Source organism: Polypterus senegalus, chromosome 9 (genome assembly GCF_016835505.1).
Source record: "Polypterus senegalus isolate Bchr_013 chromosome 9, ASM1683550v1, whole genome shotgun sequence".
Taxonomy (NCBI): Eukaryota; Metazoa; Chordata; class Cladistia; order Polypteriformes; family Polypteridae; genus Polypterus; species Polypterus senegalus.
Window position 1 is genome coordinate 103772183 of NC_053162.1, and position 18132 is coordinate 103790314.

Sequence of the window (18132 nt, forward strand, 5' to 3'; positions counted from 1 at the left end):
AGAATCCAAATAATGGAGTATTTAAAAGAGACAAACAAGACATTTAATAATATGTAAAAAAAAATTAGATTGTAATTAATAGATATGTTTAAAGTAATATTTTTAATAGGCTTTATAAATTTACATTCATGGATATATTTTACAAGACAAAAAAAATGAAAAATGCAAGTTAACACTTGTGGAAAAAAGACACATATATAATTTAAATATTGCAGGAAAAAATTATGTTCCATATAAGGTTAATTGCTTGCTGTAGGAGATTCTTTTCCAGTAGATGAAGGTCAGTCGAGACTGAAATTTCTACTTGTGGGATTGGTGTATTTTTACTTTGCAGAAACATTGTGATAAAAAGATTACTTTTTTTTTTATTCAAGAGGACTTCAGTTTCCAGCAGCCTTGGGATCACTGCACCACCAGGTAGCTTCAACTGTTCACTCTGAGGCTGCTGGAAGATGGAAGATGAGATACTAGATTTAAAACAGAAGCTGTAAGAAGCTGGGAGGACTGTGATCATTGTGTGTATCTGTTACTATTTTGCTTCACAGCTGCAGAAACTCACTCATTTGGATTACAATTACCACTACCTTAAATGATTATTTTTTATGGATTTGTGTTCCAAGTTCTATACCTGTCTTGTTCTTTTGGTTTCATTTGGTTTGGAATTCATCATCTGAGGGCTGAGAAAGTAGATGACTTTGAATGGCTATACATAAAGTTAAATCCTCTGAAAATAAAAAATGTGTTTTAGTCAGTATTTTTGACTGCAGCAGTAACAGAACTATATAGCTATGTCTTTGACAGGATTTTTAATGGAGGAAGAAAAACAGCTCTGTAGGACTATGATGTCGTACTGGGCCAATTTTGCTCGGAATGGGTAAGGCTTAAACTCTTAAATAATAACTTTTAATAACTCTTAAATACCTTTACACCTACATGGAAGTATAAGGAAAGAGATTAAAAAAATAAATAAATGCAGCCTACTACCTTAAACATTCATTACGGATAATATTAACACGTGTTTGTAACTTCTTACTCATCCGACATATGCCGGCTGTCTTTTTTTCTGTTACATGCAGTGACTATTTTCTGTAAATAGACAATATCATATAATTACTTAAATATTATATATTATATAATATATTTTTTTTATCTTGTTGAAAGTAATTGCCCTTGTAAATATTTACTGAATCCAAACAATTGGTTGGACACAGATTAGGCCTATTACCTTATTTGATTAAGATTTCAATGAATTTATGGATCCACAGGGAACACGTTTTGTTCTGCAGTAAGCACTGTGCACACTGGATGAAATTAAATCTATCAGCCACAATCTGAATCATGTAATAATCTGACAATGAAGGTTACAATTGGGGGAATATTAAAATCTAAATACCACAGAGTTTCCAAAATAAGTAGTTTTATTGCAAATGGGTATAACACCTAGTTGAGCTACATACTATGGGATCTATGCACATTCTCAAAACCTAGTATGTCCATCAGTCATTCTAGTCCAGCGCAAGTACAGTGGTGTGTGAATGAACTAGATTTAGATTGTAGCAATTAAAATGCAGGACTTTTTTAAAATTATGAACTAGACATTCACTTTGTAAACAACGCAACAGTAAACTAAATTAGAAAATGAACATATAGCCCACTACACACTGTGTGCCTTGTTTTTGTTTCTTCATTAAAAATAATTCAATGTAGTTAAATGAAAGGAGAACAACATAAAATAATGACTTTTATACGCATTTAGCTTACAATTAAATTATGTGGCAACATGCACAGTTCTAACTTTAGTTTTTGACCACTAGGGATCCAAATGGAGCAGGATTGTTCCAACGGCCAGTATATGACACCAGTGAACAGTACATGGTTCTGAACTTAAAGCAAAGCATTGGAAGAAAGCTAAAGGAAACACGAATGGAGTTTCTGACAAAAACTTTGCCTGAAAAGTTGGAAGAGATAAAAGTACCAAAGGAAGGCCATGGTGAACTGTAGATGTTCTGCCCTTCCAGATTACATTTTTGGATATTTTTTCAATAAATACTTCTAACACAAAGCTTTGTGTATGAGCTTTTTTTCTTATTTTGTATGTATGTGACTCTTTATGTGCTTCTGCTTAAGCAAAGTTATAAACTAGAACTTAGGCTTCTTTAAAGTAAAAGATTATTAATCCATAGGAGACCCTGTCCCCGTTCTTTTTTTTAGTGATGGCTGATCTGTCATTTGCCAAATGGAGTGTGTAGGGTTTTGGTTCAAATGTTAAAAAAGAAGATGTACTTAAATAAATGTGGTGTAAAAAGTACATGTTGCTTCCCTGCAAGAGACTATTGTTACTGGGAGGTGATGTGTCAAGGCTGTATAACAAATACTATCCTGTTGTGTATCTACAGCTTCCAGAAGGTCAAGTGTCTCTATTGTCATACCATCCATACACTGTATTTCAGCATACAGTAGTACAAAACAACATTCCCTAGGACCACAGTGCAATATATAGTCATGTGAAAAAGAAAGAACACCCTCTTTCAATTCTAAGGATTTATGTATCAGGACATAATAAAAATAATCTGGTCCTTAGCTGGACTTAGGAAGATACAGGGAAATTCACTCGAAAGTGGTCCAGAATATTCTGTATTAACTCATGCTAGGATGAAACAATCAGAATGAAACAATCAGAACGAAACAACGTGCAATGTGCTCCTCAGTATATGGAGCTTCAAACAAGCTGGGATGACAGTGCATAGGAGCAGTGAGGTAGGCACCGGACAGCCATTGCGACGTTTAGCCTCCGTTTGCATTGTCTAGGTGCATACCGCCTGTACCCCTTCACTCACTCACTCAATTTCTCATCAGGATGGTGGTGTACACTTATTGAGCAGTGCGTCTTCATGGGGTAAACCGATTGGGTCACCGATTTGTTTAAGCGATGTCAGAATCAAGTGTATGATTGTGAGTTAACGGAAGGTTACTTCCAGCAAGATGGAGTAACGTATCACACATCGGCAAGTAGCATGGCAGAAACTTCTTCTTCGGCAACAGGGTAATTTGAAAGGGGCTTTGGCCACCATGGTTGCCGGGTCTGATAACACCAGACTTCTTCCTTTGGGGTATGCTCAAAGTAAAAGTCTATCGGAACAAGCCTCGCACTGTGGAAGACTTGAAGGAAAACATCCAACATGGAATTGTTGCTATTCCCCCTGAGATGCATGCCGATAGTACAGGAACATGGAATGCCGCGTCCAAATGTGTCTGCCAGAAAAAGGAAACCACTTCCAGCATTGCAAATAATGTAATCAATTACAAATATGTCAAGGTATATAGCGTATTTTTTTGGGTTCAGATTGCTTCTTCCTAACGTGAGTTACAACAGAATATTCACAACTTCTTTTGAGTGAATCTCCCTGTACAACCTCAGATGAACAACACATGACATATTACACCTTGTCATTATTTATTTAACAAAAATTAAGCCAAAATGCAGAAGCAGTATGCAACAAATTAAGCACACTTCCATATTGCTTCCATATTGCTTCCATAGGAATTAAGAGGATTAATTGACCAGCAAGTGTGACCACCTCTCTAAAAGTAGAAGTTTGGGAGGTGTGCTGGTCTGGAGCATTCAGGTGTGTGTTAACAGAATGCCAAGGAGATATGACATCAGCGATGATCTTAGAAAAGCATTTGTCACTGCCCATCAGTTTATGAAGGGCTATAAGACCATTTCCAAACAATTTGAAATCCATCAATCCACAGTGAGAAAGATCATTCTCAAGTGGAAGACAGTTGCCAATCTTCCCAGGAGTGGACATCCCTACAAATTCACCTAAAGGTCAAACCGTGCAATGCTCTGAGAAATTACAAAAAAAAATCAAGAGTTACATCGCAGACTCTACAGGCCTCAGGATGTTAAATGTTAAAGTTTATGGCTTAGGTTTGCAAAGTTGCATCTGAATCAACTACAAGACTTCTGGAACAATGTCCTTTGTACAGAGGAGACAAAAGTGCAAATGTTTGGCAATAATGCACAGCATCACATTTGAGGACAACTAAACATAACATATGAACACAAACACCTCATACCAATTGGCAAGCACGGTGATGAAGGGGTAATGATTTGGCCTTGTTTTGCAGCCACAGGATTTTGGCACCTTGTAGTCATTGATTTGACCATTAACTCCTCTGTGTACCAAAGTACTCTAGAGTCAAATGTGAGGCCATCTATCTGACAGCTAAAGCTTGGCCGAAACTGGGTAAGCAACAGGACAATGATCCCAAGGACACCAACAAATCTACAATAGAATGGCTAAAAAAGAAAAGAATTAACGTATTGCAATGGCTCAGTCAAACTCCACACCTCAAACCGGTTGAAATGCTATGGCAGGACCTTACGAGATCTGGGCCTAAATGAATGAATCAATAAATTATTTGCTGTGGTCCGGTGTTGGTCTATACTGTTGCCCAATCTATCAGAAAATGTGCTATCTCCATTCTCCATGAAAACATGAGATAAAAAATATTTTTGGCCCTCACTACAATTTACAGTACATTTGGTAAGTTACATTTGAAAAAAATATTGGGAGGAGATATTCCTTCAAGTTATTGGTGTATGTTGATTAAATTTGGTTTTCTTTGGCAAAGCCAATGGAAAGGTCCCTCAAAATTTCTAAAAATTGCATGATACCAATAAGCATCTCATCTCTCTGGATATCCAATATGTCAAAATCAGCATTCCTTGCTCTACATTCCAACTGTAAATGTTGCACCTTCACCCATAAAATCCTCTAGCTTATAGACATTTCTCCACTCCTAAGCAATGTCATCACTTTTAACTACTGTTAGGTCCTCACTGGTCTAAGAGATTTAGCATCCTGGTCAACATTTCCACTGTCATTCAGATTTACATTAGTAATTATTAAAATGAGTTCTGCCCCCCAATTTAAAAAAGTACTGTATTAGTGCTACCACTCTCACATCCTCTCAAGTAATGGTCTAGCATTAGGTCTCTTCTATATAATTTTACAGAACTGTTGGCAGAGCAGGCCATGGCGCAGCTCCTCACATCTCAGTCTAGTCATGTTTTCCTTTTAGTGTTTACTAAGAACTTAGTGCATCCTGGCAGCTGGGTTTTGTTTGAAGAGTTGATGGTGTCAGGGTTTGGATATATGATTTATTAAAAATATTAAAAATGACACATCTCATTGATATATTTGCCGTTATGTATTCCTTAAAGGATAAGTTCGATATTTTTCAAGTCAAAGTTATTTCTTCACAATTATAGTATACATTAATTTGCCACATAAAACTGTTCTACAGTGAAGTATTTTTTTATAAAATTTTAAAATCACATTCTTTGTTCGTGCAGTTTACACTGGGGCTGGGGGGTAAATGGGTTCACAGGTGATACAAAAAGCCTTTTTCTTGCTTTCTCAACTCCTTGACTTTCACTTCTGAAGCCTTGACCCAACTGTTAAATTTCTTGTCCCAACTAAGCCATTTTACCAACACATGCTTGTTTCCACCACGCCCGTGAGTGGCTAGAATTTTCTGGATGCGGTACACCTGGTTAGCATTGGGGTTTATTTTTTGTAACTCTTCTGCATAAAATGTCCCTTGAATTTCATCACCTGCGTAATCTTTTAGTTTATATACAGGTTTGATCCGTTTAAAACAGTCCACGATAATAAATATCTCATCTGTAAATGACTGCTCATAGTCTTTTTCAAATACACCTTTTAATTTTGAAACTCAGACATGATCACCTATTTTCAAAGTGCACAGAGTAGATTTTCTCTGCACTGACCTGCCATAGACTGTTTTCTCAGAGCACTCAGAGCATTTTCAGGAGTCACATCTACAGGTCTTGCTTTAATTGTAGTGTGAAAACTGTGGTTAAAACTCTGCAGAAAGTCTGACAAGACATCTATATACCGAAAAATATTGGCATATGTAAAATATTTCCACATTTTGGACTTTAAGGTGCTATTGAATCGTTTTACTATGCTGGCCTTTACATCATTGTTCATGACAAAAATGTACAATATTGTTCTGTTTTAATAGTTTTTGTACCAATGTGTTATAAAATTCTTTGCCTTGGTCTGTCTGTAGCTTCTTAGGAGCTCTACCCTGTCTAAAGATCAAACTAAAACCCCGAGAAACTTCTTTCCATGTCTTGGCCTTTTACTTACACAGCCCAAGCATATTTTGAGAGCACATCGATACACGTGAGGATAAATTTACATCTATCATTGAATTTTGAGTAATAAGACATCTCTGCTAAATCTACTTGCCACTGGTCATCGATCGTTGAAACAATTGTTCTGTTTCTCTTGAACCTCAGCTGTGCTTGTTTGTGCATACTGTAAGTGTATTGTTCACTCATCCATTACAACACATTTTTTCGCTTGACATTTCTTTTCTTTTTTTCCCATAGAGTGACTCTAAGATGGCCGGTGACGTATTTAAGCACAGTGTTAAAGATTGTTCAACTTCAAGGCTGAAGTCTCAAGACCTGTGTATAATTTCTCAAACACTTGTCAGCCATCGCAGTCACAGAGCCGGATTGATTTTAATGAAGCATTATGTAACGTCTGTTGTAGCTTACGTGGTCAGGACCTGTGTAAGATATATTAACTGGGTCTTGTTTAGCATATCATTTGGGTTCCGAATCTCAGGATGGGTACACTTGTCTTTTACTAGAATCTAATCCTGAGGAAATGCACCCTTGTGTTTCTAGCATCTGTCAACAGATCAGTATTAAAAGATTAATACACATGGTGTTTTATATGGTTAAACCCTTGTGTTGATTAAGAATTGTGAAACAGAGTAAAATTCATACTCTTAACTGTCTGAAGCAGTTTGTTGCTGAAGTAAACACTTTCGGCTTATACAAAAGATGCACCATGCAACAAAGTCTAAGATTCGGACAGCAGCTTTTGAACTTTTCTCTAATCACCATTACTGCTTTTTTTTTAAAGCCAACATTAATTTACAGAAACCTAAGCAAATTGCATTATCCATGCTAAACAAGATCTATTTGTGTTATGTTTTCTTTCGGCTGTTTGTTTGTATTTTGTTTTGTTTCTGTTGTCAGAGGAACCAAGACTCAGCAGCTAGAACATGGAAAACCAGGGGCCTCATGTATAAGGCCGTGCGTAGAATTCGCACTATAACATGGCGTAAGCACAAAAGCCGAAATGTGCTTATGCACAGAAAAATCCAGATGCAGGAATCTGTGCGTACTCCAACTTTCACATTCTTCCGCTACATAAATCCCGGTCAGCGTGAAAACTAACGCTCGTGCACGCGCCTTATGTCCCGCCCCAACTCCTCCCAGAATTACGCCTCTTTGAGTATGCAAATCAATATAAATCGCCCTTAAGCTCAGCCTTATGTGAAAAGACAATGGGAAAAGCACGGGGGAAAATATAAGAATTTAAGCGAATACCAAGTGGAGGCAAAGGAAAAACATACTATTTGTTAAATTAAACCATGCTATAATCTACAAAAGGAAGTTGATCGAGTGACATAGCATGTTGGAGAAACTTGAAAGCTCAGATATCTGTCGCCATGAAAAGACGAGTCATAGCCCACCGTCTGAGTGTCATATGAAAGCTTATTAGAATACAGAGAATAAAAGGGACACAGTGGGGGAAAAAAGCACGAAATGTCAAGTTCAATCTAGAAATTTCCACTTTAATCATGTAGTTTATTTTGTCATTAAAGTAGAACATCATAAACATCATCTTAAAATCGTTTAATTAACCAGTTTCTCAAATCACATCATAATTAAAGTAGCATGTTAAATGCTTTGTTTTGTATTTGATCTTCTATGTGCTCTATGTGTGTGAATCACTACTTGCTTCTTAAACCGGCACTCTTCCTCCGACTGGACACAGAATCCATTACATTCGTGATATTACAGCTCTCTGAATAACTAAAATACTGAGATGTATACGTGATATAATTTTCATGATGATAGGAGTTAAAGCACGTTATTAAACATGGGTTTCTCGGCGCAGAGATTGTGTGCAACCTTCGATGTAATTATTTATTGCAGCAGTACTCATGGGCGGCTCTAGACAGAGAAAGAATGGGTGGCCTCTTCGCCCACTAATGTCAATATGATATCTTATGCACGGTGGATGGCCACGTTCGTTGCGGACACTGCATAGTCGCCTCGTGCTCATGATACAAGCATTTAACTTATGTCGAAATTTGCCGCTGCTTTTTTAGCTGTGTCGTTATTTTCTCTTTCTGTTTTATATTCAATATATATTGGCGTGGCCGACCCCTGCAGTCCTTGCTTTTCTTTCTCCAAGTAACCGATCGTCACACAATCAGCTCTGTAATAGATGTTAAGCCATCTGTAAGCTTATTTATTCTATCCTTCACGCCAGTCCCAGTGAAGAATATGGATTATTTAAATGAAGTTAAAGTTTAGCCTGTATAATATAATAAACATATTTTGCTACATTTCATCTTAAAAATTATATCGTCATCATATGTAAATACGCACCTTATAAAGTGGCTCAGGTTGTGCAATATTATAACTATAGTGCAAGTTTACAGTGGGGTGATTGTACTTATAAGTACAAACAGTTCTACAAGGAGCAAATGATTGAGTGCGTTTATAGTTCTTGGGATGAAACTGTTTCTAAACCGTGATGTCCGTACAAGAAAGGCTTTGAAATGTTTTGCCGTGGCTGAGGTAGCATGCGCTTGAGTCTGTATCCCGATAATTCTCTTTCCGATCAGCTGCTGCTGTGATTCCCCACTTAGTTACAGTGATATAAATACTCCGAGTTGTGCAGTGAGAGTAATATGGAAAAAGATGATCCGCTGTGGCAACTCCTAACGGGAGCAGCTGAAAGAAGAAAAAGAAAGTGCAGTGAGAGTAACAACGCCAAAGCAGTTATGGTATTTGGAATACTATGGCTATTCCCTGGACCATTATATTGTTACAAGTTAATTACAATCAGATGCATGACACTAATAAACAATGTGCGGTTAGTTTCAGTGTATTTATAAAGCAGCATCAGGAAAATAAGGAGCATCCACACAGGAACAGTAGCACTGCTTTGATGCTGGATGCCGCCAGTCTGCAAAACCGACCGGAGAACTTGCGTACGACAAGGTATGAGGTACCGTGGAAAAGTGCGTGGCTTTACGCCAAGTGTAGGTTTTATACATCGCGATTTGAACGTGGAAAAGTTCTTACGCAACATTTCTGTGCGTACGCACTGTTTATACATGAGTCCCCTGGTCACTGCCCAGCGTGACACGTAATACAACCTATAGAAGGTTTTCTCCTTATATTATATCTAATAAAAAAAAGATTCATTATGACAATAATTGGTCGCTCAGTCGTCTGGGCTTATGTGTTTAGCTCTGTTCAACATTTAGGGGAACAATGTACTGAATGTCAAGAGAAAAAATACATACCAGATGGACACATTTGTAATATTTGGTTCACTAAACCAATTATTGCATATAGGCATAGCATCAATAAAGTTATTGTTTTTAAGACACCTTGTTGTCTTCTACTTTATGATTTGCTTTATAAAGGGCATGGTTTTGTAAGGTGGGCGAGGTAACGGGATGCCCATGGGGTGTTTTTGGCTGTACTACCAGGTTCCTTGGGTGTGTAATAGATTCTCTCTAAAGTTTTCTTGTACATCCTCTCGCTGGGTCTGCCACTCACGCTCTCTGTACTCTCTGTACACACCGCCCCTGGCGCTGTACACAGATAGGAGCAGGATGCCTGCTCCGCCCCATTGATGACTTACCTTTGGACACTTTACAGGGTCCCGAAGGTCTGTCTCAGATTACAAAGATGATCAGCCCCAGTTTTTAGGATCAAGGCTAAGATCGGCAGACCATCTTCCTTATGCACGACTGACAAAAGGGTCAATGGCGGTCAAACATCGCACCCGACAACAGGCAGAGATCAGAGCGTGGGGGGAAATGCCCATTGACCAGGTGGCATACGGTGGATACTGGAAATCCCAGGGGGTCGGGACAAGTGTTTCATCTGAAATATATCCTGCAGTGTTTTTTGTGTAAAAATTCATTTTAATGTGTAAACTTTCATTTTAATATGTAAACTTTCATTTTAATGTGCTAAGTTTTTTCAGGTTTTATCTCCTTTATCACCTGGATTATTTCATAAAGCCATTTCTGAGAGTGAAGTTATCTTAGGCATAGTCACAGAAAATATAGACCCAGTTAAAAAGGTAACAAGCTTTCAGGTTATGTTTAAACATAATGAATTTCAGTTTGGTTTGGTAACATGTAATTCTGGGTAGGGAGATGGCAAGTGATGCAAAACAAAAAATGTTCTTATGTTAATTCCAAGTTTTATTGATAAGTACTTATTGTCTGTTTTCATTGACACACAATTGATCATTTAGATTATTGAAGTAAGCACCTGGTTTATTTATGGTTTTAATTTTTGATTAGCATTTTTGTACTGTCACTTACTAGTGCAATGAGAACCAGATGTCCAGAAGTAAACCTCCTAAAAGGAAGGTTTCAAAACTGTATGACTTTACTAAAACCTCTGAGAGATGGTTAGTATCAGAAGAAAGATTTTGTCCTGCAATCCTGATGGGTGGAGTGGTGGCTCTGAGGCTAGAGATCTGCACTGGCAATTGGAAGGTGGCTGGTTCAAATCCCATAAACTTCAAAAGTGACTCAACTTTGTTGGGCCCTTCAGCAAAACCCTTAAACTGCAATTGCTCAATCCTAGGTATGACGTTAATCTGCATCCCACCCTGCTTGTAGGCCCTCCAACCTGCAGGGGAACAACCTTGGTGGTTGGTATTGGCTTCTCTAACATTTACAAATGCCTCATAAATCTAAACAATATCTAACCATATCTGCCTAAATTTTGATGCAGTTTCCCCATATAGTGTACAGATCTTTGTGATTGTAATCCCAGGAAATTTTGCACTGCTGTTAACCTTTTTATGTGTGTGTGTGTGTGTGTGTGTGTTTTTTTTTTCTTTTTCCTTGATGCCTGTGTTTAATATAAAGGATTAATGAATTGAATAATGTAACATCTGTATACGTTGTAAACACGAATTGTACATCATCCAAATGTTTACTGACATTAGTAACTATTTTATGGAAATCGCATTCTCAGACTATTTGGCTTTTGTATATTTCACTAGCTTGGTGATCATTTTAACACTAGAATAGGACATGCTGGTCTTAAGTATTATGTGAATGTCTGCAAATGTGATATAACCAATCTGAAACTGAAAATATTTTGTATGTCCAGACAGTTGCTAACCTGACCTCCTGTGACGATTCTGACACCGGCTTGTTCATCCAGTGCTTGCGACAGAAGACTGAAGAGGAACTTTTAAATGTAGCCAGATCAGTTAGTTGTAAAATTATGTGTAAAAATACCAGTTCTTATCATCAAGTGAACTGCATGTTTAGGATCAATGTGTTAAAAACAAATATGCAAGTCAATAACCTACTTGTAAACCTCTGTTTACTTTGTTTTAATGTCAATGTTGTTCATACAGTTAGGTCCATAAATATTTGGACAGACAACTTTTTTCTAATTTTGGTTCTGTGCATTACCACAATGAATTTTAAACGAAACAACTCAGATGCAGTGAAGTGCAGACTTTCACCTTCATTTCAGGGGCTCAAAAGTAATTGGACAATTGACTCAAAGGCTATTTCATGGGCAGGTGTGGGCAAGTCCGTCGTTATTTCATTATTGTTATTGATTATTGATTTGAGGTGTGGTGCTAACATGTGGAAAATTTTGCTGTGAACAGACAACATGCGGTCAAAGGAGCTCTCCATTCAGGTGAAAGAAGCCATCCTTAAGCAGCGAAAACAGAAAAAACCCATCCGTGAAATTGCTACAATATTACGAGTAGCAATATCTACAGTTTGGTACATCCTGAGAAAGAAAGCAAGCACTGGTGAACTCAGCAATGCAAAAAGACCTAGATATCCACGGAAGACTTTGCTAAAGAACATCTAAAAAAGCCAGAACAGTTCTGGAAAAACATTCTTTGGACAGATGAAACCAAGATCAACCTCTACCAGAATGATGGCAAGAAAAAAGTATGGAGAAAGCGTGGAACAGCTCATTATCCAAAGCATACCACATCATCTGTAAAACACGGTGGAGGCAGTGTGATGGCTTGGGCGTGCATGGCTGCCAGTGGAACTGGGACACTAGTGTTTATTGATAATGTGACACAGGACAGAAGCAGCCGAATGAATTCTGAGGTGTTCAGAGATATACTGTCTGCTCAAATGCAGCTAAATGCTGTCTAATTTATTGGGCAGCGTTTCATGATACAAATGGACAATGACCCAAAACATACATGCAAAGCAACCCAGGAGTTTATTAAAGCAAAGAATTGGAAAATTCTTGAATGGCCAAGTCAGTCACCTGATCTTAACCAAATCAAGCTTGCATTTCACTTGTTGAAGACTAAACTTCAGACAGAAAGGCCCACAAACAAACAGCAACTGAAAGCCACTGCAGTAAAGGCCTGGCAGAGCATTTAAAAGGAGGAAACCCAACATCTGGTGATGTCCATGAGTTCAAGACTTCAGGCTATCATTGCCAGCAAAGGGTTTTTATTAGAAATGAACATTTTATTTCCAGTTATTTGTCCAATTACTTTTGAGCCCCTGAAATAAAGGGATTGTGTTAAAACAAATACTTTAGTTGCCTCACATTTTTATGCAATCTTTTTGTTCAACCCACTGAATTAAAGCTGAAAGTCGACACTTCAACTGCATCTGATGTTTGATTTAAAATTCATTGTGGTAAAGTACAGAACCAAAATCAGAAAAAAGTTGTCTCTGTCCAAATATTTATGGACCTAACTGTATGTTTAACTATTTCAACAGTCTTTGGGTTTATGTGAAAAACTTATGAAACTGCAGAATTCCTAATTGCTTGCCTGTGATTTGTTTACTTTTGTAACCACAAATGATAACATCCCAAAGATTTTCAAAAGCATTTGGATTTTGAAAAATCAAACACATGGCAAAAGCTTAATTTACAAGATGTGCCTGAAAGCCGTTCTAATTATAAGAAATAGAACCAGAGTTGGGAGCAGCAACATTGGTTTCATTACACAAAAATGCAGACCTTTTGTGTTGCCAAACTTAATTTTCAGATGTAGTTGAATGGGAGTTGGATTAAAGTTTGAGTATTTTGAGAAGGTTTTTAATGTTTCTAAAGAATATTGGGAGTTGCTTGATTTGGCACTGGAAAAAAACAGGAAAAATTTACTGCACTGCAGTTGTCCTGAGACTCTAACCATTCTGGACAGGCTTTTTGTTGTGCCGCTTCAATCGCCCTTCCACTAAAATCACTCTATTTTGGTATGTGCTCCCCATGCCCCACTGATGTCCAGAGATGAGTTTATCTAATTGGGAAGATTAATGGATAGCATGCATGCCCATCACTGCAACCTTCTGGTTCTATTTAAGATAAATCTATCTGAGGAGTGCCTGGTCACAATATACTGAACACATAAATAAAAATATAAGACCTAAGTCAATAAATGTTGTCTAATAGTTAAAATCATAATTTATTTTTCTTATTTAGAGGTAAAGACTTAATGACTCATAAAATGAGTAAGACTGAGTACCAGAGTTTAACAATTCCTTTATATTTCTTTTCTTTAGTTCAAATTTGGAATTTCGCCAATGACGATTGATGGTGTTGTTCTTCCAAGACCAATTGAAGAATTGATAAAAGCCCAAAAATTTCAACAAGGTCCATATCTTATAGGAGTTAACAATTATGAGTTTGGGGGCCTCCTTGCAAATGTGAGTGCTTTATCTAAAGGTGCTATTTATAGCTAGCTCTGTGTGTGATGTGTTTTTTGTTTTTGTTTTTTTTGTTAAATGCTGCAATTTCACTTCAGTTTGGTAAAATGCATATTTATCTTTTTTTTTTCTTCCCCCTCGTTACATGCAAGCGATGGATTGCTCTATGTTTCAGACTTATTGCCCTCCTGGGTGGAGTGATGGAATGACCAAAGAAATGGCAATTTCTGTCTAAAGTAAGTGGTGCAGATTAAAATTTAAGAAATGTACCCAGTTTTATTTAAGCCTGCACCAATATTTTGGAATTTGATTCCCTGCATATCCTTTCATTCTTAGTCATTTCAAAGTGTTACTTGAATGAATGAAAAACCTGTTTAGCCTTCTACTATGGTCTAGGAAATTTGCATGTAGGATTTTTATCCCCACACGAAGGCGTGTGTTCGGACGGTACCGGATAAACCTGCCCAAAGATGTGGTGGCTTGTGAAACACTACAAGAGCGGGACCTTCTGAGTTCTTTTCAGCATTTCAGCACTTCAACATATACTGTATAGAGCATTAAGCTTGTCCTTTTTCTTTACTGCAGCTTTTGTGTCCCAAATTGAGGGTCTTGTATTGTGTGTTACCTCCGGTTTGCAACAATTACCAGAATGTTCTCTTACAGTGTGGAGTCAAAGAGGCATATGAATACATTTATGAGGAATATGTTGGAAATGTCACAGATCCATTAGAATCAGAGATCTTTCACTAAAGATGCTTGGTGACCTGTTCATTGTGAAGCCATCTTTAATGATTGCTAATATTCACAGAAGTACACATTGCTAGCATTTAATTTGTTCCTTCCTAAAGCTTTATGATGTATGTCTGTAATCTTTGAAGAAAATATTAAACACAAATGTAATTAATCTGTCCTTTTGTAAGTTAAGTCATGACCGACTTATCCTCCAAACGCATATCCATTCCCTTTGCCATTGCTGAAATTTTTCCTCCCTTCCCCTGTTCACCTTTTTCTTAGATGCTGGTCTGCCTGTGTACTTCTATGAATTTCAGCATCGATCAAAAATTTATGATAATATAAGACCCAGTTTTGTCACAGCTGATCATACTGACGAGATTAGGTTTGTTTTTGGAGCATGCTTCTGGAATGGAACACTTCAGTTCAAAGGTAATGTGATGCGCTCTCTCTCTCTCCTTACTTGGGTGGAGGAAGTAGCCCTTCTTTATATTTCATGTTTAACCAATAAGACTGAATTATTTTTCTAGTGTATGATTTCGTAGGCGCATATCTTACATTTTGGATGCATATTATCTCTTAGAAAGTGGGAAGAATGAGTGTTGGAGTAACTGGCTCTTCAGCAGTGGATGTAGTTGCTCCCTTGGATGGTCTTTTGGCTCTATGCAATCCTGTAATAAAAAGCATATTCAGATTTAAAAAAAAAAAAAAAGTGAGTTCAGACTCTGCCAGACCATACTTACCTAAACAAAAAAAACCTCACACCTCACCTACACAAACTGCTAAAATTAGCAAGTTAAAGGTTTTGCAAATAGAGTATTAAAGATGAACTATTAAATACAACTAGTGATAAACCTTGAAAATGCAAATCAATCTTTGCCCAAACCCCTATTTTGTAACATTTACAAAAAATGCATAAAGTTTAGTAGACGTGGCTGAACCAACTCAAAAAGAGCTAAACTAAAACTATTTTGTCACAGAATCCAGAAATAAAGTCAATAACTGTAGAAAGTAGATGGAGAAATGTACAAAACCTTATGGCTGAGGGATAATGGGTTAAAACTATAGCAAACTGGTGACGTCTTTACTGTTTGCAGAGGAAAATACTATTTTTCTCAAAGGATGTCGTCCTCTCCCCACAGTTGGGAGAACTAATTTAGTTTTTTTGCATTGCTTATATAGCACCCTTCAGCTTTTACTTTTAGATCAAAAAGAAAAGTGGATTTTTTTTTTAATGAACAGACCTATGTTAATTAACTAAATAATCCAAAGTTTATAATCTGCTGCACTATGACAAATTAACCAGTTAACTCAATTTACATTACCATTAATTGCACCCCACATTTAATACTTTAGCCAAATTTTAAATCGCTGCCCTATTTTTACCTTTATGGCCAAGCCAGTTAAAAGTATTATCAAAAACACACAAATCAATCATTTAAATTCAACTGCATGAATTATTTACTATATTTACTCATGTACTACGTGCCTTAATGTAAGACACGCACCCTAATTTTTACAAAAAAAAAGTCCTAAAACTCGTACCACACAAACATTGCCGGCCTGGTACTTGCTTGCAATTGCGGCTTTACTTGGAGACTGACTTCTTCACTCTAACAGAGCATAGGGAAATTGCTTGTTCCCAGCAGAAGCAACATGACACTCATGTCATGTCGGGTGCAACAACATCCAACAGTGATGTCTAACTCCAGTGCCCACTAATGTCTCCTTTGTTTCATCTTTCATGGATGGCACTCTGCAGCTCAGTGATTTGGCATTCTCTACATGGTACATCCAACCACCAGCACATCCACATATTCTCTCCCGACATTTAACTACTTGCTGGAATTGCGTCTTTGTTTATATCAATGGTAAACTTAAACTAGAAGTTCAACAAATTTCTCACAGTAATAACTGAAACATAGTTATCTTGCTCAAAACTTTTCCTACACCATTACATCCCTCTTCCCTTTTTTCCTTTCTTCACCCCTAAACCTGCACTCTCATTAGCTATTATCCAAACCAATAAAATAAGTTAACCTAAATACCAGCATTTTTACTTTTAAGTTTAAAGCATTCTAAATATAATTCCATTTAACAAAATGCATAATAAAAAAAAGTTTTGATCCAATTTTAATTACATTGAGTATTGCTATTACCACCATGTAGCTCAAGTTTTAAAGGGCTATACTTACTATGTGTTTTTTTCTTGGTAGAGTAATCTATACTAATAAAAAGCAAAGCCCTCACTGACTGACTGACTCACTGACTGACTCACTCACTGACTCATCACTAATTCTCCAACTTCCCGTGTAGGTAGAAGGCTGAAATTTGGCAGGCTCATTACTTACAGCTTCCTTACAAAAGTTGGGCAGGTTTCATTTCGAAATTCTACGCGTAATGGTCATAACTGGAAGCTATTTTTCTCCATATTCTTTAATGGAGTTGAGCTCGAAAGCCCGTATGACTTCATCACGCCTCCCATGTAATCACGTGAACTGACTGTCAACGCAGTACGTAGAAAACCAGGAAGAGCTCCAAAAAGCGCTGAGGAAAACATGCATTATATAATTGAGAAGGCAGTGAAACAATAACAAGCGAGTGAGTGACATATACAACCATATTCATGAGTGCTGCTACTTCGGAAACAAAGCACAGTGTAAACCTAAAGTTTAAATTAAGTTCATAGACACGCTGCCGTTGGCGTTTGTCATGCCCACGGGTAATGCGGGATACAAGTTTAATGAGAGGACGCTTGGGATATAAACGAGAGTTTTGATCACTTTGTAACTAAGTTAAAATTGCAGGTGAAGGGCTGTGCTTATGCAAATTCCGAGAGACTGTGTTTGTGGGGGATTGACAGTTAAGGCGGGTGGGGGAGTCACGTCATCATCTCCTCTCCCATTCACCTTATTTCGCTCTGAGCTGAGCTCTGCAGCTAACGCAGTCTTACGGAGATGACTTTGTGACACTGCTACCAAATACTCACAGAAAAATCCACAAGTTAATACAAACGCTGTCTCTAGAGTTTCTGCACGGGGTGTAATTCCGAGAGGAGACTGGAGACTGGGTGAGGCGACAGGCGCATACATGTGCATTACTTTTTACACTGACTGGGATTTATGGAGCTGAAGTGCATGGAAGGTAGCTTACGCACTGTTATGCATCTGAATTTTATGCATACGCACATTTACACTTGTGTCTGTATGACACGTGTTATTGTGAATTCTGTGCACTGCGTTATTCATAAGGCCCCTGGATGCCATTGTTTTAATACAACACATCTAATAGAAACTGTAAGTAACTGGGCATGGGGTTACCTAGCAGCTAAATCCTCAATTGAAGCCACAACATGTGGGATGTGTGTACTGTTAACATAAACCAGGATATTACACTGCCATTCTTGTCAAGTGACAAATTGGGCAAGATTAAATGCATTTGATTTTTGTTATAATTCAGAACAGCTTTTAAAATGATTCTTCTGTGAATAGTGGATATTCAGGTTTTTCTCAGGCATACACAAATGTAGACAAGAAAATACGATAGTATATGTCATTTATCTTACCAGAGCCATCA

The 18132-nt window shown here is 37.4% G+C and overlaps 1 pseudogene; it reads left to right on the forward strand.

Moving 5' to 3' along the window:
* LOC120534881 overlaps positions 1 to 16777 on the forward strand; it is a 67193-nt pseudogene extending 50416 nt beyond the window's left edge.
* The last annotated feature ends 1355 nt before the right edge of the window (positions 16778 to 18132 follow it).